General features: G+C 38.9%; 1 protein-coding gene and 1 long non-coding RNA gene across 9 annotated transcripts in view; one reads left to right on the top strand and one right to left on the bottom strand.

The window, feature by feature from the left end:
* The window catches only part of LOC148423248 (transcription activator GLI2.L-like), a 144722-nt gene that overhangs the window by 19635 nt on the left and 100595 nt on the right, over positions 1-24492 (top strand). The window contains exon 1 of one of the 8 annotated variants that reach the window (XM_088414562.1): positions 23672-23756. The exons of the other annotated variants lie outside the window; for them this stretch is intronic. The gene's annotated coding sequence lies outside the window, so the exon portion shown is untranslated. Of the gene's footprint in view, positions 1-23671; positions 23757-24492 lie in introns of those variants that run through there. 8 annotated transcript variants of the gene reach the window in all.
* Positions 1-24492, bottom strand: part of LOC148423249 (uncharacterized) — a 110498-nt gene that overhangs the window by 45852 nt on the left and 40154 nt on the right. The gene's annotated exons all lie outside the window — the stretch shown is intronic.

Raw genomic sequence — 24492 nt, 5'->3', positions numbered from 1 at the left:
TATAATGAACTGTATCAAATGCAGCTGACGGGTCCAGAAGGACCAAGACAGCAGATTTACCAAAGTCAACTGTTAAAAAAAAAAGATCTTTTAAAATTGGAAAAAAAAAGTTAGCTAAGAATGTGGGGGTTTGGGTTGTGGTTTTTGATTAGGGGCTATATCACAGCATGTTTAAATGCAGCTGGAACACAGCCACTAATCAAAGAAGCATCTATCAAATCTAAAACACAAGGCGCAATGATATGGAAAACTTCTTTTGGGGCAGCCGTGACTCAGGCAGTAGAGGGGCTCATCCAGTAACAAAGGGTCGGCTGTTCCAATCCTGGTCTGTCAGAGTCGCGTGTTGTTGTGTCCTTGGGCAAGACACTTCACCCACCTTGCCTCCAGTGGCTGGTCGGAGGGGCCGTCGGCGCAATATGGCAGCCTCGCTTCTGTCAGTCTACACCAGGGCAGCTGTGGCTACATAACGTAGTTTACTACAACTGGTCTGTGAGTGCATAGATGTACTGTCCTTTGTAAAATGTCTTTGAATGTCATGAAAAGCGCTGAAAAAAAAAAATTACGTATTATTATTATTCTTTAAAAAGACGAGGAGGGATGCTGTCACTAAAGCAATAAGAAGGCCTGAGTTGCTGAACAATATCAGTTAAAATCAGTAATCAGTATGCAATGTATTCAACTGGGGTCTATGGCTAATGGCTGAGACAAGATTGGAGAGAAACTGCCGTTTTCTGATATTACAACAGACTCTGTTTCAAGACGTCTAAAGACACTTGGAGATTGTTTTTTCCACTTTCTCTCAGCACATCTACATGCACATCTCTTGCAAGTGCAAGTGGTGTCATTAAGCCATGGCTCCGATACTGGCTTGGAGCATTTCAATCTAAGAAAAGCCACCAATTCTATTATGCCTGTGCAGGTACTATTAAAAATGTCTACAAATTTATCAGGAGTGAGGCTTCTGTAGTAATCATGTGTATGCAGCATGAAGTCAATCAATCAGTCAAATTTTATTTGTATTGCCCTGAATCACCAAAGTCTCAAAGGGCTTCACTGGTGAAAAGAGGTCATGTTGAGACTTCTTTTGAAAAAGTCGTACATCTTTTCGATATAGGTATACAACAGCATCCACTGCTCAAAGCTCCTCCCAAAAGTAGAAGGAAAAACTCTAAAACCCCAAATTGGAGAAAATCAGAAACCTTCAGAAGGAACCACACGTGGGAGGAGCCCCCTTCCAGGCTCAACAGGTTGAAGTGGATGCTTCATGTACCAAATACAGACAAATACAGATACACAATATAGGCAAATACAGATACACAATACAGATTACAGAAAACATATTGTGCCATGTAGTGCAATGATGTCTTGACAGCAGGCAAAACCATTTGGCAGGAACCTCCCCACAGTCCAGCCAAGTGGGCCGATGTCATAACCCGCGGTGGTCGATCAGCGCAGGTTCAAATCATCTTTTACCATCTAGCTAGCCCCCTCTCCGAGCCAGGAGAAGGGCACAGAAAAAAGAAGAATAAAGCTGCAGACAGGCATATTAACTAAATGCTTGCGAGTATAAATGTGTTTTTAGCCGAGATTTAAAGATCTCTACTGAGGTGGATGCGTGAACTTTCATAGGTAGAGCATTCCAGAGTACTGGCGCACGAAAGGGAAAAGCCCTTGATCCCGCTGACTTCTTTTTTGCCCACAGGGTCGATAACAAACCGGCATTTTCTGACCAAAGTTGTTGGGACGGAACATATGGTGATGCTAGGTCGATGAGATGGGAAGGAGCTAAACCGTGTAAAATTTTATAAGTAATTAACGGCACCTTAAAATCACATCTCAGGTGTATTGGAAGCCAATGCAGCTCAGCTCATATTGAAGTAAAATGATCGAACTTTCTCACCCTTATCAAGAGTCTCGCTGCTGCATTTTGTACAGACTGCAGAGTTTTGATGCAGGACATGGAAAGCCCAGAAAACAAAACGTCACAATAGTCATGGCGTGACAAATGCATGAATTAATGTTTCAGCATCGCAAGGAGACGAAATAGGGGGAATTTCAGCGATATTGCAAAGGTGAAAAAAAAAAACGCCATTCTCGTCGTGTCCTTAATGTGTGTTTGAAAAGAGATAGTTGAGTCAAAAAGCACGCCGAGGTTTTTTGCAAAACTACTGCACTTGCACGGAGCTGTTATTTCTAAAGGCATGTATAGTTGGGTATCATCAGCAACCAATGAAAACTAATGGCATGTTTACGTATAATATCGTTAAGAGGGATCATGTAGATGTTAAACAGTAAAGGACCAAGTACTGACCGCTGCGAGACACCACATGAAACGGAGAAAGATTCAAAGATCGCATTGCCATAAGAGAAATTCTGCGTCCTTCCCAAGATGCTGATCCCGAGATACCAACACATGATTCAAGACGTTCTATAAGAATATCATGATCAATAGTGTCAAATGCAGCACTAAGGTCAAGCAATAATAATATTGATGAGATGTTGGAATCCATGGCTAAGAGAAGATCATTCGTCACTTTTACAAGGGCTGTCTCAGTTGAGTGGTTAGCCCTAAAACCTGACTGGAGTTAAATTCTACTGTTATCAATCATGTAATTGTGTGAAGGTGGAACCTTCACACATATGTTATTGTGCTCGGCCATTTTCTTTATTATTGTGTGAAGGTGGAACCTTCACACATATGTTATTGTGCTCGGCCATTTTCTTTATTATTGTGTGAAGGTGGAACTCATTCCCAGTTTATTTAATTCACCCCGTTCCACTTTCATGTTATTCCACTTATTCGGGAATGAGGGGTTTCCATTTTTCACATTCCAAATATTCACAGTTTTCCCAGAATTCCCGGTTTTCCACCCCAAAAAGTTCCATTGACTTACATTGGGTCATTTTTCGTTTCATTATTACAGCTTTCCTTTTTAATATTTTCAATATTTAACTCATACATCTCGTCTTAGGGATCCTTCCCGTCATTCCAGTAATTAATACATTTCAATATTTTCCCATAATTCCATATTTTTCCATCTTTAAATATCCATAATTCATTTCCAATGGGAGGGCTTCCCATTCATTCCCAATGGGAGATTGAACATTTCACATTTTGAGCTTTCCTTTTTCATATTCATAACATTTAACTCATTCATTCTGCCTTATGGCTCATTCCCATCATTCCTAGAGTTCATAATTATTCATATTTTCCCATAATTCCATATTTTTCACCTATTACAATTCATAATTCATTCCCAATGGCCGATTTAACATTTCTTATTTGAAGCTTCCCAATACCACATTTAAATCATTCAGCTAATGCATTTCACATTGTCATCATTATACATTATAACACATTCCAGTATTTCATAAATATATTAAAAATATTACCCATAATTCCTCATTCCCATTTTATTCAACAAAACTTTGTAACGTTCTATCTCGGCCATTCCTGCTCCGATTCCCACCGTTCCAACTTTAATCGATTCCACTGATGCCCGCCATTCCATTCGTGTATCCATTTACCTCTTCTCAAAATTAAAAATTTTGTCACAATTCCACACACTGTACCTTTAATAAACCAATTCATTTTCAATGAGGTCATTCATTGTGTGGGCGTTTCGCCTTCGGTGACTGCTGGTTAGGAAGACAAAGTACTCCGTTTCCCAAGGGGTCGTCAAGCGGCCATCTTGGACACTTGCCCACATACACTGAGACTCCATTTCCCATCAACCCTCAGGGGCGGCCATCTTGGATATCTGATCAGACATCTCTTGAGCGCTCAGCCCAACTTCCACCCAGGATGGCGGCCATCTTGGTTAACTCAGAACAATAAAAACAACACTCTCCTAATGTTGAACATCCAAACTAATAATTATAATCCCCCAAAATTCAGAATTTGAACTTTAAGTGTACTTTTTTCTTACTTTTTGAAATTTTGTGATATTTTACAAAATTCAAAAAATTGTTGTTTTTTTCACTTTAATGACTACAGGTGTTTGTCCGATTCAGTTTGACTCAGCGTTTAACCGTTCATCTTGACCCTGCCTATGACCTCAGGGTGTCATTTACCCACAATGCATCTGTTTTGCATAAGTAGTAGCCCCCTAAAACTCGCGAAAAATGCAATTTTTTTTGTTTCCTCTTGTGATATCTCCATTTGCGTCCGACCTATACTTATCATTCCAACTTTAGGTGTTTCCCATTCTGGGTTAGATTGCCAAGAACACCCCCGCACCAACAATTTATAGTTTTTCCCATTTTTTACCCATAATTCCTCAGTTAATTGTTCTCGCCAAAACATTTTAACCTTCTGTCTTTGCCATTCTTCATCCGATTCCCACCGTTCCAACTTTATATGATTCCATTCATCCCCGCCAATTCATTGGTGTATTCATTTACCTCTTACCAGAATTCAAAGATTTACCACAATTCCACACACTGTACCTTTAATGAACCAATTCATTTTCAATGCGGTCATTCATTGTGTGGGCGTTTGGCCTTCGGTGACTACTGTTCAGGTAGACAAAGTACTCCATTTCCCATGGGGTCGTCAAGCGGCCATCTTGGACACTTGCCCACATACACTGAGACTCCATTTCCCATCAACCCTCAGGGGCGGCCATCTTGGATATCTGATCAGACATCTCATGAGCGCTCAGCCCAACTTCCACCCAGGATGGCGGCCATCTTGGTTAACTCAGAACAATAAAAACAACACTCTCCTAATGTTGAACATCCAAACTATTAAATATAATCCCCCAAAATTCAGAATTTGAACTTTAAGTGTACTTTTTTCTCACTTTTTGAAATTTTGTGATATTTTACTAAATTCATAAAATTTTTGTTTTTTTCTCTTTAATGACTACAGGTGTTTGTCCGATTCAGGCCAATTCAGCGTTTAACCGTTCATCTTGACCCTGCCTATGACCTCAGAGTGTCTTTTACCCACAATGCATCTGTTTTGCTTAAGTTATAGCCCCCTAAAACTCGCGAAAAATCTGATTTTTTATGTTTCCTCTTGTGATATCTCCATTTGCGTCCGACATATACTTATTGTTTCAATTTTAGGTGTTTCCCATCATGGGTTAGATTGCCAAGAACACCCCCGCACCAACAATTTATAGTTTTTCCCATTTTTTTACCCATAATTCCTCAGTTAATTGTTCTCGCCAAAACATTGTAACCTTCTGTCTTTGCCATTCTTCATCCGATTCCCACCGTTCCAACTTTATATGATTCCATTCATCCCCGCCAATTCATTGGTGTATTCATTTACCTCTTACCAGAATTCAAAGATTTACCACAATTCCACACACTGTACCTTTAATGAACCAATTCATTTTCAATGCGGTCATTCATTGTGTGGGCGTTTGGCCTTCGGTGACTACTGTTCAGGTAGACAAAGTACTCCATTTCCCATGGGGTCGTCAAGCGGCCATCTTGGACACTTGCCCACATACACTGAGACTCCATTTCCCATCAACCCTCAGGGGCGGCCATCTTGGATATCTGATCAGACATCTCATGAGCGCTCAGCCCAACTTCCACCCAGGATGGCGGCCATCTTGGTTAACTCAGAACAATAAAAACAACACTCTCCTAATGTTGAACATCCAAACTATTAAATATAATCCCCCAAAATTCAGAATTTGAACTTTAAGTGTACTTTTTTCTCACTTTTTGAAATTTTGTGATATTTTACTAAATTCATAAAATTTTTGTTTTTTTCTCTTTAATGACTACAGGTGTTTGACCGATTCAGGCCAATTCAGCGTTTAACCGTTCATCTTGACCCTGCCTATGACCTCAGAGTGTCATTTACCCACAATGCATCTGTTTTGCGTAAGTTATAGCCCCCTAAAACTCGCGAAAAATCTGATTTTTTATGTTTCCTCTTGTGATATCTCCATTTGCGTCCGACATATACTTATTGTTTCAATTTTAGGTGTTTCCCATCATGGGTTAGATTGCCAAGAACACCCCCGCACCAACAATTTATAGTTTTTCCCATTTTTTTACCCATAATTCCTCAGTTAATTGTTCTCGCCAAAACATTGTAACCTTCTGTCTTTGCCATTCTTCATCCGATTCCCACCGTTCTAACTTTATATGATTCCATTCATCCCCGCCAATTCATTGGTGTACTCGTTTACCTCTTACCAGAATTCAAAGTTGCACCACAATTCCACACACTGTACCTTTAATGAACCAATTCATTTTCAATGAGGTCATTCATTGTGTGGGCGTTTGGCCTTCGGTGACTACTGTTGAGGTAGTCAAAGTACTCCATTTCCCATGGGGTCGTCAGGTGGCCATCTTGGACACTTGCCCACATACACTGAGACTCCATTTCCCATCAAACCTCAGGGGTGGCCATCTTGGATATCTGATCCGATATCTTCATCCGATTCCTACCGTTCCAACTTTAAACGATTCCCCTGAGTCCTGCCATTTCATGGTGATATCCTTTTTCTTTTTCCCAGAATTCAAAAACTACCCACAATCCCACTTTCAGTTTTTCCCTTGTATCTTTGTCATTCCTGCTGCGATTTCCACTGTTCCAACTTTAATCGATTCCCCCAATGCCCGCCCATCCATTTTTACCCACAATTCAAAAATGACCCACAATTCCGTTTTTTCAGTTTTTCCCTTATATCTTTGCCATTCTTCATCCGATTCCGACCATTCTAACTTTAATCGATTCCCCCAAGTCCCGCCATTCCATGGTGGTATCCGCTTTCTTCCCAGAATTCAAAAATTACCCACAATTCCACTTTTTTCAGTTTTTCCCTTATATCTTTGCCATTCTTCATCCAATTCCGACCGTTCCAACTTTATTCAATTCCCCCAACGCCCGCCAATGCATTTTTACGTACAATTCAAAAATTACCCACAATTCCACTTTTTCAGTTTTTTCCTTATATCTTTGCCATTCTTCACTCGATTCCGACCATTCCAACTTTAATCGATTCCTCGAAGTCCCACCATTCCACGGTGGTATCCGCTTTCTTCCCAGAGTTCAAAAATTACCCACAATTCCACTTTTTCAGTTTTTCCCTTGTATTTTAGCCATTCCTGCTGCGATTTCCTTCGTTCCAACTTTAATCGATTCCCCCAATGCCCGCTAATGCATTTTTACCCACAATTCAAAAATTACCCACAATTCCACTTTTTCAGTTTTTTCCTTTTATCTTTGCCATTCTTCACTCGATTCCGACCATTCCAACTTTAATCGATTCCTCGAAGTCCCACCATTCCACGGTGGTTTCCGCTTTCTTCCCAGAGTTCAAAAATTACCCACAATTCCACTTTTTCAGTTTTTCCCTTGTAACTTTGCCATTCCTGCTGCGATTTCCACCGTTCCAACTTTAATCGTTTCTCCCAATGCCCACCCATCCATTTTTACCCACATTTCAAAAATTACCCACAATTCCACTATTTCTGTTTTTCCCTTATATCTTTGCCATTCTTCATCCAATTCCGACCGTTCCAACTTTAATCAATTCCCCCAATGCCCGCCAAAGCATTTTTACCCACAATTCAAAAATTACCCACAATTCCACTTCTTTCAGTTTTTCCCCTATATCTTTGCCATTCTTCATCCGATTCCTACCGTTCCAACTTTAATCGATTCCCCATATTCCCGCTATTCCATTCGTGTATCCATTTTTCTCTTCCTACAATTCAAGATTTTCCCACAATTCCTCATTTTTCAGTGTTTTCTTGTATCTTCTACATTGTTTGACCTTTTCAAACAATTCCAAATCTGTATCATTCACATGATGTCACAGATTCAAGCACTCAAACTTTCAACATCACTCTAGCGTTCAGCACCGCTACCTTCAAAGGTTACACCTTCACACGCAATTTCTTCAGGAATTGCATATTTTCTAGTTATTATTATTATTCCGCCCTGTTTTTCGGCACGTTTCAACTCATTCCCAGTTTATTTAATTCACCCCGTTCCACTTTCATGTTATTCCACTTATTCGGGAATGAGGGGTTTCCATTTTTCACATTCCAAATATTCACAGTTTTCCCAGAATTCCCGGTTTTCCACCCCAAAAAGTTCCATTGACTTACATTGGGTCATTTTTCGTTTCATTATTACAGCTTTCCTTTTTAATATTTTCAATATTTAACTCATACATCTCGTCTTAGGGATCCTTCCCGTCATTCCAGTAATTAATACATTTCAATATTTTCCCATAATTCCATATTTTTCCATCTTTAAATATCCATAATTCATTTCCAATGGGAGGGCTTCCCATTCATTCCCAATGGGAGATTGAACATTTCACATTTTGAGCTTTCCTTTTTCATATTCATAACATTTAACTCATTCATTCTGCCTTATGGCTCATTCCCATCATTCCTAGAGTTCATAATTATTCATATTTTCCCATAATTCCATATTTTTCACCTATTACAATTCATAATTCATTCCCAATGGCCGATTTAACATTTCTTATTTGAAGCTTCCCAATACCACATTTAAATCATTCAGCTAATGCATTTCACATTGTCATCATTATACATTATAACAAATTCCAGTATTTCATAAATATATTAAAAATATTACCCATAATTCCTCATTCCCATTTTATTCAACAAAACTTTGTAACGTTCTATCTCGGCCATTCCTGCTCCGATTCCCACCGTTCCAACGTTAATCGATTCCACTGATGCCCGCCATTCCATTCGTGTATCCATTTACCTCTTCTCAAAATTAAAAATTTTGTCACAATTCCACACACTGTACCTTTAATAAACCAATTCATTTTCAATGAGGTCATTCATTGTGTGGGCGTTTCGCCTTCGGTGACTGCTGGTTAGGAAGACAAAGTACTCCGTTTCCCAAGGGGTCGTCAAGCGGCCATCTTGGACACTTGCCCACATACACTGAGACTCCATTTCCCATCAACCCTCAGGGGCGGCCATCTTGGATATCTGATCAGACATCTCTTGAGCGCTCAGCCCAACTTCCACCCAGGATGGCGGCCATCTTGGTTAACTCAGAACAATAAAAACAACACTCTCCTAATGTTGAACATCCAAACTAATAATTATAATCCCCCAAAATTCAGAATTTGAACTTTAAGTGTACTTTTTTCTTACTTTTTGAAATTTTGTGATATTTTACAAAATTCAAAAAATTGTTGTTTTTTTCACTTTAATGACTACAGGTGTTTGTCCGATTCAGTTTGACTCAGCGTTTAACCGTTCATCTTGACCCTGCCTATGACCTCAGGGTGTCATTTACCCACAATGCATCTGTTTTGCATAAGTAGTAGCCCCCTAAAACTCGCGAAAAATGCAATTTTTTTTGTTTCCTCTTGTGATATCTCCATTTGCGTCCGACCTATACTTATCATTCCAACTTTAGGTGTTTCCCATTCTGGGTTAGATTGCCAAGAACACCCCCGCACCAACAATTTATAGTTTTTCCCATTTTTTACCCATAATTCCTCAGTTAATTGTTCTCGCCAAAACATTTTAACCTTCTGTCTTTGCCATTCTTCATCCGATTCCCACCGTTCCAACTTTATATGATTCCATTCATCCCCGCCAATTCATTGGTGTATTCATTTACCTCTTACCAGAATTCAAAGATTTACCACAATTCCACACACTGTACCTTTAATGAACCAATTCATTTTCAATGCGGTCATTCATTGTGTGGGCGTTTGGCCTTCGGTGACTACTGTTCAGGTAGACAAAGTACTCCATTTCCCATGGGGTCGTCAAGCGGCCATCTTGGACACTTGCCCACATACACTGAAACTCCATTTCCCATCAACCCTCAGGGGCGGCCATCTTGGATATCTGATCAGACATCTCATGAGCGCTCAGCCCAACTTCCACCCAGGATGGCGGCCATCTTGGTTAACTCAGAACAATAAAAACAACACTCTCCTAATGTTGAACATCCAAACTATTAAATATAATCCCCCAAAATTCAGAATTTGAACTTTAAGTGTACTTTTTTCTCACTTTTTGAAATTTTGTGATATTTTACTAAATTCATAAAATTTTTGTTTTTTTCACTTTAATGACTACAGGTGTTTGTCCGATTCAGGCCAATTCAGCGTTTAACCGTTCATCTTGACCCTGCCTATGACCTCAGAGTGTCATTTACCCACAATGCATCTGTTTTGCGTAAGTTATAGCCCCCTAAAACTCGCGAAAAATCTGATTTTTTATGTTTCCTCTTGTGATATCTCCATTTGCGTCCGACATATACTTATTGTTTCAATTTTAGGTGTTTCCCATCATGGGTTAGATTGCCAAGAACACCCCCGCACCAACAATTTATAGTTTTTCCCATTTTTTTACCCATAATTCCTCAGTTAATTGTTCTCGCCAAAACATTGTAACCTTCTGTCTTTGCCATTCTTCATCCGATTCCCACCGTTCCAACTTTATATGATTCCATTCATCCCCGCCAATTCATTGGTGTATTCATTTACCTCTTACCAGAATTCAAAGATTTACCACAATTCCACACACTGTACCTTTAATGAACCAATTCATTTTCAATGCGGTCATTCATTGTGTGGGCGTTTGGCCTTCGGTGACTACTGTTCAGGTAGACAAAGTACTCCATTTCCCATGGGGTCGTCAAGCGGCCATCTTGGACACTTGCCCACATACACTGAGACTCCATTTCCCATCAACCCTCAGGGGCGGCCATCTTGGATATCTGATCCGATATCTTCATCCGATTCCTACCGTTCCAACTTTAAACGATTCCCCTGAGTCCTGCCATTTCATGGTGATATCCTTTTTCTTTTTCCCAGAATTCAAAAACTACCCACAATCCCACTTTCAGTTTTTCCCTTGTATCTTTGTCATTCCTGCTGCGATTTCCACTGTTCCAACTTTAATCGATTCCCCCAATGCCCGCCCATCCATTTTTACCCACAATTCAAAAATGACCCACAATTCCGTTTTTTCAGTTTTTCCCTTATATCTTTGCCATTCTTCATCCGATTCCGACCATTCTAACTTTAATCGATTCCCCCAAGTCCCGCCATTCCATGGTGGTATCCGCTTTCTTCCCAGAATTCAAAAATTACCCACAATTCCACTTTTTTCAGTTTTTCCCTTATATCTTTGCCATTCTTCATCCAATTCCGACCGTTCCAACTTTATTCAATTCCCCCAACGCCCGCCAATGCATTTTTACGTACAATTCAAAAATTACCCACAATTCCACTTTTTCAGTTTTTTCCTTATATCTTTGCCATTCTTCACTCGATTCCGACCATTCCAACTTTAATCGATTCCTCGAAGTCCCACCATTCCACGGTGGTATCCGCTTTCTTCCCAGAGTTCAAAAATTACCCACAATTCCACTTTTTCAGTTTTTCCCTTGTATTTTAGCCATTCCTGCTGCGATTTCCTTCGTTCCAACTTTAATCGATTCCCCCAATGCCCGCTAATGCATTTTTACCCACAATTCAAAAATTACCCACAATTCCACTTTTTCAGTTTTTTCCTTTTATCTTTGCCATTCTTCACTCGATTCCGACCATTCCAACTTTAATCGATTCCTCGAAGTCCCACCATTCCACGGTGGTTTCCGCTTTCTTCCCAGAGTTCAAAAATTACCCACAATTCCACTTTTTCAGTTTTTCCCTTGTAACTTTGCCATTCCTGCTGCGATTTCCACCGTTCCAACTTTAATCGTTTCTCCCAATGCCCACCCATCCATTTTTACCCACATTTCAAAAATTACCCACAATTCCACTATTTCTGTTTTTCCCTTATATCTTTGCCATTCTTCATCCAATTCCGACCGTTCCAACTTTAATCAATTCCCCCAATGCCCGCCAAAGCATTTTTACCCACAATTCAAAAATTACCCACAATTCCACTTCTTTCAGTTTTTCCCCTATATCTTTGCCATTCTTCATCCGATTCCTACCGTTCCAACTTTAATCGATTCCCCATATTCCCGCTATTCCATTCGTGTATCCATTTTTCTCTTCCTACAATTCAAGATTTTCCCACAATTCCTCATTTTTCAGTGTTTTCTTGTATCTTCTACATTGTTTGACCTTTTCAAACAATTCCAAATCTGTATCATTCACATGATGTCACAGATTCAAGCACTCAAACTTTCAACATCACTCTAGCGTTCAGCACCGCTACCTTCAAAGGTTACACCTTCACACGCAATTTCTTCAGGAATTGCATATTTTCTAGTTATTGTGTGAAGGTGGAACCTTCACACATATGTTATTCTACCGCTTTATTATTATTATTATTATTATTATTATTATTCCGCCCTGTTTTTCGGCACGTTTCAACTCATTCCCAGTTTATTTAATTCACCCCGTTCCACTTTCATGTTATTCCACTTATTCGGGAATGAGGGGTTTCCATTTTTCACATTCCAAATATTCACAGTTTTCCCAGAATTCCCGGTTTTCCACCCCAAAAAGTTCCATTGACTTACATTGGGTCATTTTTCGTTTCATTATTACAGCTTTCCTTTTTAATATTTTCAATATTTAACTCATACATCTCGTCTTAGGGATCCTTCCCGTCATTCCAGTAATTAATACATTTCAATATTTTCCCATAATTCCATATTTTTCCATCTTTAAATATCCATAATTCATTTCCAATGGGAGGGCTTCCCATTCATTCCCAATGGGAGATTGAACATTTCACATTTTGAGCTTTCCTTTTTCATATTCATAACATTTAACTCATTCATTCTGCCTTATGGCTCATTCCCATCATTCCTAGAGTTCATAATTATTCATATTTTCCCATAATTCCATATTTTTCACCTATTACAATTCATAATTCATTCCCAATGGCCGATTTAACATTTCTTATTTGAAGCTTCCCAATACCACATTTAAATCATTCAGCTAATGCATTTCACATTGTCATCATTATACATTATAACACATTCCAGTATTTCATAAATATATTAAAAATATTACCCATAATTCCTCATTCCCATTTTATTCAACAAAACTTTGTAACGTTCTATCTCGGCCATTCCTGCTCCGATTCCCACCGTTCCAACTTTAATCGATTCCACTGATGCCCGCCATTCCATTCGTGTATCCATTTACCTCTTCTCAAAATTAAAAATTTTGTCACAATTCCACACACTGTACCTTTAATAAACCAATTCATTTTCAATGAGGTCATTCATTGTGTGGGCGTTTCGCCTTCGGTGACTGCTGGTTAGGAAGACAAAGTACTCCGTTTCCCAAGGGGTCGTCAAGCGGCCATCTTGGACACTTGCCCACATACACTGAGACTCCATTTCCCATCAACCCTCAGGGGCGGCCATCTTGGATATCTGATCAGACATCTCTTGAGCGCTCAGCCCAACTTCCACCCAGGATGGCGGCCATCTTGGTTAACTCAGAACAATAAAAACAACACTCTCCTAATGTTGAACATCCAAACTATTAAATATAATCCCCCAAAATTCAGAATTTGAACTTTAAGTGTACTTTTTTCTCACTTTTTGAAATTTTGTGATATTTTACTAAATTCATAAATTTTTTGTTTTTTTCTCTTTAATGACTACAGGTGTTTGTCCGATTCAGGCCAATTCAGCGTTTAACCGTTCATCTTGACCCTGCCTATGACCTCAGAGTGTCATTTACCCACAATGCATCTGTTTTGCGTAAGTTATAGCCCCCTAAAACTCGCGAAAAATCTGATTTTTTATGTTTCCTCTTGTGATATCTCCATTTGCGTCCGACATATACTTATTGTTTCAATTTTAGGTGTTTCCCATCATGGGTTAGATTGCCAAGAACACCCCCGCACCAACAATTTATAGTTTTTCCCATTTTTTTACCCATAATTCCTCAGTTAATTGTTCTCGCCAAAACATTGTAACCTTCTGTCTTTGCCATTCTTCATCCGATTCCCACCGTTCCAACTTTATATGATTCCATTCATCCCCGCCAATTCATTGGTGTATTCATTTACCTCTTACCAGAATTCAAAGATTTACCACAATTCCACACACTGTACCTTTAATGAACCAATTCATTTTCAATGCGGTCATTCATTGTGTGGGCGTTTGGCCTTCGGTGACTACTGTTCAGGTAGACAAAGTACTCCATTTCCCATGGGGTCGTCAAGCGGCCATCTTGGACACTTGCCCACATACACTGAGACTCCATTTCCCATCAACCCTCAGGGGCGGCCATCTTGGATATCTGATCAGACATCTCATGAGCGCTCAGCCCAACTTCCACCCAGGATGGCGGCCATCTTGGTTAACTCAGAACAATAAAAACAACACTCTCCTAATGTTGAACATCCAAACTATTAAATATAATCCCCCAAAATTCAGAATTTGAACTTTAAGTGTACTTTTTTCTCACTTTTTGAAATTTTGTGATATTTTACTAAATTCATAAAATTTTTGTTTTTTTCTCTTTAATGACTACAGGTGTTTGTCCGATTCAGGCCAATTCAGCGTTTAACCGTTCATCTTGACCCTGCCTATGACCTCAGAGTGTCATTTACCCACAATGCATCTGTTTTGCGTAAGTTATAGCCCCCTAAAACTCGCGAAAAATCTGATTCTTTATGTTTCCTCTTGTGATATCTCCATTTGCGTCCGACATATACTTATTGTTTCAATTTTAGGTGTTTCCCATCATGGGTTAGATTGCCAAGAACACCCCCGCACCAACAATTTATAGTTTTTCCCATTTTTTTACCCATAATTCCTCAGTTAATTGTTCTCGCCAAAACATTGTAACCTTCTGTCTTTGCCATTCTTCATCCGATTCCCACCGTTCCAACTTTATATGATTCCATTCATCCCCGCCAATTCATTGGTGTATTCATTTACCTCTTACCAGAATTCAAAGATTTACCACAATTCCACACACTGTACCTTTAATGAACCAATTCATTTTCAATGCGGTCATTCATTGTGTGGGCGTTTGGCCTTCGGTGACTACTGTTCAGGTAGACAAAGTACTCCCATTCCCATGGGGTCGTCAAGCGGCCATCTTGGACACTTGCCCACATACACTGAGACTCCATTTCCCATCAACCCTCAGGGGCGGCCATCTTGGATATCTGATCAGACATCTCATGAGCGCTCAGCCCAACTTCCACCCAGGATGGCGGCCATCTTGGTTAACTCAGAACAATAAAAACAACACTCTCCTAATGTTGAACATCCAAACTATTAAATATAATCCCCCAAATTTCAGAATTTGAACTTTAAGTGTACTTTTTTCTCACTTTTTGAAATTTTGTGATATTTTACTAAATTCATAAAATTTTTGTTTTTTTCTCTTTAATGACTACAGGTGTTTGTCCGATTCAGGCCAATTCAGCGTTTAACCGTTCATCTTGACCCTGCCTATGACCTCAGAGTGTCATTTACCCACAATGCATCTGTTTTGCGTAAGTTATAGCCCCCTAAAACTCGCGAAAAATCTGATTTTTTATGTTTCCTCTTGTGATATCTCCATTTGCGTCCGACATATACTCATTGTTTCAATTTTAGGTGTTTCCCATCATGGGTTAGATTGCCAAGAACACCCCCGCACCAACAATTTATAGTTTTTCCCATTTTTTTACCCATAATTCCTCAGTTAATTGTTCTCGCCAAAACATTGTAACCTTCTGTCTTTGCCATTCTTCATCCGATTCCCACCGTTCTAACTTTATATGATTCCATTCATCCCCGCCAATTCATTGGTGTACTCGTTTACCTCTTACCAGAATTCAAAGTTGCACCACAATTCCACACACTGTACCTTTAATGAACCAATTCATTTTCAATGAGGTCATTCATTGTGTGGGCGTTTGGCCTTTGGTGACTACTGTTGAGGTAGTCAAAGTACTCCATTTCCCATGGGGTCGTCAGGTGGCCATCTTGGACACTTGCCCACATACACTGAGACTCCATTTCCCATCAAACCTCAGGGGTGGCCATCTTGGATATCTGATCCGATATCTTCATCCGATTCCTACCGTTCCAACTTTAAACGATTCCCCTGAGTCCTGCCATTTCATGGTGATATCCTTTTTCTTTTTCCCAGAATTCAAAAACTACCCACAATCCCACTTTCAGTTTTTCCCTTGTATCTTTGTCATTCCTGCTGCGATTTCCACTGTTCCAACTTTAATCGATTCCCCCAATGCCCGCCCATCCATTTTTACCCACAATTCAAAAATGACCCACAATTCCGTTTTTTCAGTTTTTCCCTTATATCTTTGCCATTCTTCATCCGATTCCGACCATTCTAACTTTAATCGATTCCCCCAAGTCCCGCCATTCCATGGTGGTATCCGCTTTCTTCCCAGAATTCAAAAATTACCCACAATTCCACTTTTTTCAGTTTTTCCCTTATATCTTTGCCCTTCTTCATCCAATTCCGACCGTTCCAACTTTATTCAATTCCCCCAACGCCCGCCAATGCATTTTTACGTACAATTCAAAAATTACCCACAATTCCACTTTTTCAGTTTTTTCCTTATATCTTTGCCATTCTTCACTCGATTCCGACCATTCCAACTTTAATCGATTCCTCGAAGTCCCACCATTCCACGGTTGTATCCGCTTTCTTCCCAGAGTTCAAAAATTACCCACAATTCCACTTTTTCAGTTTTTCCCTTGTATTTTAGCCATTCCTGCTGCGATTTCCTTCGTTCCAACTTTAATCGATTCCCCCAATGCCCGCTAATGCATTTTTACCCACAATTCAAAAATTACCCACAATTCCACTTTTTCAGTTTTTTCCTTTTATCTTTGCCATTCTTCACTCGATTCCGACCATTCCAACTTTAATCGATTCCTCGAAGTCCCACCATTCCACGGTGGTTTCCGCTTTCTTCCCAGAGTTCAAAAATTACCCACAATTCCACTTTTTCAGTTTTTCCCTTGTAACTTTGCCATTCCTGCTGCGATTTCCACCGTTCTAACTTTAATCGTTTCTCCCAATGCCCACCCATCCATTTTTACCCACATTTCAAAAATTACCCACAATTCCACTATTTCTTTTTTTCCCTTATATCTTTGCCATTCTTCATCCAATTCCGACCGTTCCAACTTTAATCAATTCCCCCAATGCCCGCCAAAGCATTTTTACCCACAATTCAAAAATTACCCACAATTCCACTTCTTTCAGTTTTTCCCCTATATCTTTGCCATTCTTCATCCGATTCCTACCGTTCCAACTTTAATCGATTCCCCATATTCCCGCTATTCCATTCGTGTATCCATTTTTCTCTTCCTACAATTCAAGATTTTCCCACAATTCCTCATTTTTCAGTGTTTTCTTGTATCTTCTACATTGTTTGACCTTTTCAAACAATTCCAAATCTGTATCATTCACATGATGTCACAGATTCAAGCACTCAAACTTTCAACATCACTCTAGCGTTCAGCACCGCTACCTTCAAAGGTTACACCTTCACACGCAATTTCTTCAGGAATTGCATATTTTCTAGTTGTGTGAAGGTGGAACCTTCACACATATGTTATTGTGCTCGGCCATTTTCTTTATTATTGTGTGAAGGTGGAACCTTCACACATATGTTATTGTGCTCGGCCATTTTCTTTATTATTGTGTGAAGGTGGAACCTTCACACATATGTTATTGTGTTCGGCCATTTTCTTTATTATTATTATTATTATTATTATTATTATTATTCTACTTCTGCCTGTTTTTCGACGGGTTTCAGCTCATTCCCAGTTTATCCGATTCACACCGTTCCAATTTCACATTATTCCAGTAAAGCGCCCGAAGGGCGTTTCCATTTTTGGAATTCCAAGTATTCACAGTTTTCCCAGAATTCCCGGTTTTCCACCCCAAAAAGTCCCATTGACTAACATTGGGTCATATTTTGTTTCATTATTACAGCTCTCCCTTTTCATATTTTCAATATTTAACTTATTCATCTCGTTATAGGGATCCTTCCTATCATTCCAGTAATTAATACATTCCAATATTTTCCCATAATTCCATATTTTTCATCCTTCAAATATTCATAATTCATTTCCAATGGGAGGGCTTCCCATTCATTCCCAATGGGAGATTAAACATTTCACATTTTGAGCTTTCCTATTTCATATTCATAACATTTAACTCATACATTTCGCCTGTTGGCTCATTCCCACTATTGTAACAATTAATAATTTTCAATATTTTCCCATAATTACATATTTTTCATGTATAACAACTCATAATTCATTCCCAGTGGCGGACTTAACATTTTTTATTTAAAGCTTCTCCACTTCACACTCACATTAATCAGTTAATACATTCCCCAATTTGAATACTACTCATATTCACACCTTCCAGTAATTCATAACTATTTTCATATTTTTACCCATAATTCCTCATTCCCATTTTCCTCATCCAAAACTTTGTAACCTTCTATCTTGGCCATTCCTGCTCCGATTCCCACCGTTCCAACTTTAATGGATTCCCCCAATTCCCACCATTTCATTTGTGTATCCCCTTTCCTCTTCCCATGATTCAAAAATTACCCACAATTCCACTTTATCAGTTTTTCCCCTCTATCTTTTCCATTCTTTATCCGATTCTGACCATTCCAACTTTAATCAATTCCCCCAATGCCCGCCACTCCATTTTTACCCACAATTCAAAAATTACCCATAATTCCACTTTTTCAGTTTTTCCCTTCTATCTTTGCCATTCTTCATCCGATTCTGACCGTTCCAACTTTCATCAATTCCCCCGATGCCCGCCACTCCATTTTTACCCACAATTCAAAAATTACCCATAATTCCACTTTTTCAGTTTTTCCCTTCTATCTTTGCCATTCTTCATCCAATTGCGACCGTTCCAACTTGAATCAATTCCCCCAATTCCCGCCATTACATGGTGGTATCTATTTTCTTCTTACCTGAATTAAAAAATTACCCACAATTCCACTTTTTCAGTTTTTCCCTTCTATCTTTTCCATTCTTCATCCGATTGTGACCGTTCCAACATTAATCAATTCCCCTGATGCCCGCCACTCCATTTTTACCCACAATTCAAAAATTACCCATAATTCCACTTTTTCAGTTTTTCCCTTCTATCTTTGCCATTCTTCATCCGATTCTGACCGTTCCAACTTTCATCAATTCCCCCGATGCCCGCCACTCCATTTTTACCCACAATTCAAAAATTACCCATAATTCCACTTTTTCAGTTTTTCCCTTCTATCTTTGCCATTCTTCATCCGATTCTGACCGTTCCAACTTTCATCAATTCCCCCAATGCCCGCCACTCCATTTTTACCCACAATTCAAAAATTACCCATAATTCCACTTTTTCAGTTTTTCCCTTCTATCTTTGCCATTCTTCATCCGATTTTTACCGTTCTAACTTTAATCCATTCTCCCAATGCCCGCCACTCCATTTTTACTCACAATTCAAAAATTTCCCACAATTCCACTTTTTCAGTTTTTCCCTTCTACCTTTGCCATTCTTCATCCGATTGCGACCGTTCCAAGTTTAATCGATTCATCCAATTCCCCCCATTCAATGGTAGTTTGAATTTTCTTCTTTCCAGAGTTCAAAAATTACCCACAATTCCACTTTTTCAGTTTATCACTTCTATCTTTGTCATTCTTCATCCGATTCGGACCGTTCTAACTTTAATCCATTCCCCCAATTCCCACCATTCCACATCATTCAACACCTTTGCCTTCAGAGGTTACACCTTCACACGCAATTTCTTCAGAAATTGCAAATATTCTAGTTATTATTATTATTCTTATTCTGCCTGTTTTTCGACGGATTTCAGCTCATTCCCAGTTTATCCGATTCACACCGTTCCAATTTCACATTATTCCAGTTAAGCGCCCGAAGGGCGTTTCCATTTTTGGAATTCCAAGTATTCACAGTTTTCCCAGAATTCCCGGTTTTCCACCCCAAAAAGTCCCATTGACTTACATTGGGTCATTTTTTGTTTCATTATTACAGCTCTCCCTTTTCATATTTTCAATATTTAACTTATTCATCTCGTTATAGGGATCCTTCCTATCATTCCAGTAATTAATACATTCCAATATTTTCCCATAATTCCATATTTTTCATCCTTCAAATATTCATAATTCATTTCCAATGGGAGGGCTTCCCATTCATTCCCAATGGGAGATTAAACATTTTACATTTTGAGCTTTCCTATTTCATATTCATAACATTTATCTCATACATTTCGCCTTATGGCTCATTCCCACCATTGTAACAGTTAATAATTATTAATATTTTCCCATAATTCAATATTTTTCATTTATAACAATTCATAATTCATTTCCAGTGGTGGATTTAACATTATTTACTTGAAGCTTCTCCACTTCACACTCACATTAATCAGTTAATACATTCCCCAATATCAATACTACTCATATTCACACCTTCCAGTAATTCATAACTATTTTCATATTTTTACCCATAATTCCTCATTCCCATTTTCCTCATCCAAAACTTTGTAACCTTCTATCTTGGCCATTCCTGCTCCGATTCCCACCGTTCCAACTTTAATGGATTCCCCCAATTCCCACCATTTCATTTGTGTATCCCCTTTCCTCTTCCCATGATTCAAAAATTACCCACAATTCCACTTTATCAGTTTTTCCCCTCTATCTTTTCCATTCTTTATCCGATTCTGACCATTCCAACTTTAATCAATTCCCCCAATGCCCGCCACTCCATTTTTACCCACAATTCAAAAATTACCCATAATTCCACTTTTTCAGTTTTTCCCTTCTATCTTTGCCATTCTTCATCCGATTCTGACCGTTCCAACTTTCATCAATTCCCCCGATGCCCGCCACTCCATTTTTACCCACAATTCAAAAATTACCCATAATTCCACTTTTTCAGTTTTTCCCTTCTATCTTTGCCATTCTTCATCCAATTGCGACCGTTCCAACTTGAATCAATTCCCCCAATTCCCGCCATTACATGGTGGTATCCATTTTCTTCTTACCTGAATTAAAAAATTACCCACAATTCCACTTTTTCAGTTTTTCCCTTCTATCTTTTCCATTCTTCATCCGATTGTGACCGTTCCAACATTAATCAATTCCCCTGATGCCCGCCACTCCATTTTTACCCACAATTCAAAAATTACCCATAATTCCACTTTTTCAGTTTTTCCCTTCTATCTTTGCCATTCTTCATCCGATTCTGACCGTTCCAACTTTCATCAATTCCCCCGATGCCCGCCACTCCATTTTTACCCACAATTCAAAAATTACCCATAATTCCACTTTTTCAGTTTTTCCCTTCTATCTTTGCCATTCTTCATCCGATTCTGACCGTTCCAACTTTAATCAATTCCCCCAATGCCCGCCACTCCATTTTTACCCACAATTCAAAAATTACCCATAATTCCACTTTTTCAGTTTTTCCCTTCTATCTTCACCATTCTTCATCCGATTTTTACCGTTCTAACTTTAATCCATTCTCCCAATGCCCGCCACTCCATTTTTACTCACAATTCAAAAATTTCCCACAATTCCACTTTTTCAGTTTTTCCCTTCTACCTTTGCCATTCTTCATCCGATTGCGACCGTTCCAAGTTTAATCGATTCATCCAATTCCCCCCATTCAATGGTAGTTTGAATTTTCTTCTTTCCAGAGTTCAAAAATTACCCACAATTCCACTTTTTTAGTTTATCACTTCTATCTTTGTCATTCTTCATCCGATTCGGACCGTTCCAACTTTAATCAATTCCCCCAATTCCCACCATTCCACATCATTCAACACCTTTGCCTTCAGAGGTTACACCTTCACACGCAATTTCTTCAGAAATTGCAAATATTCTAGTTATTATTATTATTATTATTTTTTTTATTCCGACCGTTTTTTAGGTACGTTTCAACTCATTCCCAGTTCATCCAATTCATGCCGTTCAAACTTCATATCATTCTACATATTCATGTTTAGTGCGGGTCTATTTTTCAAGTTTCAACTTTTCATCGTTTTCCTACAATTTAAGTTTTTGTACCGTAAAAATGGCCTAATGTTAAGTGAATGGGCTGGTCTTCGTGCTTTATTTTTAAACCTTAACGTTTTCGATATTTCCTATGTCTCGGTGGCGCATGGGATTTGTGTACGGCATTCGCACTTCATGTTCGTGGGTTCAATTCCAGGCTGCGTCATTTTTTAGTTGTGTGAGTCTTTTTTAGTTAGTGCGGGTCTATTTTTCAAGTTTCAACTTTTAATCGTTTTCCTACAATTTAAGTTTTTGTACCGTAAAAACGGCCTAATGTTAAGTGATTGGAGCGTTCTTCCTACTTCCTTTTAAAGCGTTCACGGTTTCGTCATTTCCCGTGGCTCAGACGTTCTGTTGACGTATATCTACTACATGTTCGTGCGTTCGATCCCCGCTGTGTCTTTTCACACATTCAGTGTTTTTTTCAGTTAATTCAGTATTTTTTTTTTTGTTTCAATTCCTTCCCAGTTCATCCAATTCATGCCGTTCGAACTTCATATCATTCCACATATTCACGTGAAGTGCTTTTTTATTTTTCAAGGTTCAACTATTCATCGTTTTCCTACAATTTAAGTTTTTGTACCGTAAAAACGGCCTAATGTTAAGTGAATGGGCTGGTCTTCGTGCTTTATTTTTAAACCTTAACGTTTTCGATATTTCCTATGTCTCGGTGGCTCATGGGATTTGTGTACGGCATTCGCACTTCATGTTCGTGGGTTCAATCCCAGGCTGCGTCATTTTTTAGTTGTGTGAGTCTTTTTTAGTTAGTGCGGGTCTATTTTTCGAGTTTCAACTTTTCATCGTTTTCCTACAATTTAAGTTTTTGTACCGTAAAAACGGCCTAATGTTACGTGATTGGAGCGTACTTCCTACTTCCTTTTAAAGCGTTCACGGTTTCGTCATTTCCCGTGGCTCAGACGTTCTGTTGACGTATATCTACTACATGTTCGTGCGTTCGATCCCCGCTGTGTCTTTTCACACATTCAGTGTTTTTTCTCAGTTAATTCAGTATTTTCTTTTGGTTTCAACTCCTTCCCAGTTCATCCAATTCATGCCGTTCGAACTTCACATCATTCCACATATTCACGTGAAGTGCTTTTTTATTTTTCAAGGTTCAACTATTCATCGTTTTCCTACAATTTACGTTTTTTATACTATTCATATTTAAAGAATTTAGCCTTTTCAAACTGTTCTTACTTTCATTTCATCTTTTCATTCCACAGTTGAACTTTTTTCAGTTTTTGAACTTTGTATTATTCGTAGTTCTTCATAGATTCACGTTCAAAAATACTTCATTCCCTAGTGTGGTCTTACACTGCCCCCCAGTGGCCCAGTGGTAGAGTTGTCATCTTCAACATGTCCGTGTCCCGGTTCGGGCAAATCGCGTTTCACGTTTACAGTTCAACTTTCAGCTACAATTCAAGTTTTTGTACCGTAAAAATTGTCTAATGTTAAGTGAATGGTGTTGTTAAGAAGTTTCTGATTATACTTAACGATTTCGTGTTTGAATCGTTCTGTTATTACTATTTACGTCTGGACATGTTTCTCCTGTGGTCATGTGATCTTCCTAGCAACCGCCTAGCAACTAATCACAAGTTGTGTTTCATTCCTCCACTACCAATCAGGACTCTGTTTACACTATCATAGGTTGTTTTGCTCTTTCACCGGTAGTCGGCAGGTATCGTTGTAACGGACAGTCATTTTTTCTGCTTTCAATCATTCTGTGGATTATCTCATTCCTTTCATTATTATTCCGTGCGTCCATGAGAATGTAAGTACAGTTTGAATATGTTGTCCGTTCGTGGTTTTGGATACATGTTTACGTTTGCACTGCTTCACTTTGTCCATTAATGTCTTAAGTTGTTATTGCACCTAAGTTTGGTATAATTGCTAAAGGCAAATATACCGTACTTTTCATACTTCACTTTTAGTATTCACGTTAAAGTTTCATCCACAAAATGTGCGTATTTTTTCGCATGTTTGCCGTGTGTGCCAATGTGATCCTTACGCCGTAAGGGAGTGACGTCACCGCCCACTCAAATCTATTCGGCTCCATTAACCCTTTCCTACCTAACGCACATTTTGGAACGATTGGGTTGAATTCATTCTTCCTATCATTGTACGGTATGTTTGCCTGTGTTGTTTATGTTATTCTAAGCTAATATAGAGTCATATGAGCATATGATGTAACATATTGTACAATGTTAGGTATGTTAGTTATCAATGTTTAGTGAATGTTCTCTGCTCTCCTTTGCAGAGACCACACACCCACAATCAAACATAGAACACACACAGAACACACAAACACAGAAACACACACACACCAACCCAGATAAATAAATAGAACATTATATACAAATAAAGAGTGGCATGAGAGTGTGCATCGTCTTTATGTTCTGCCGGACAACCTGATAAGATTGAGGATCCTCTGAATCAGTCAAGTACAGTCCTTTCAAGGAGGTCACAAGTTTGGACGCTACTCCGACACCTCCATTACAGGTGTGATT

Source organism: Hippichthys cyanospilos, chromosome 5 (assembly GCF_059441005.1).
Source record: "Hippichthys cyanospilos isolate Australia breed blue-spotted pipefish chromosome 5, RoL_Hcya_1.0, whole genome shotgun sequence".
NCBI lineage: Eukaryota > Metazoa > Chordata > Actinopteri > Syngnathiformes > Syngnathidae > Hippichthys > Hippichthys cyanospilos.
This window is presented reverse-complemented; position numbering and strand designations above follow the sequence as displayed.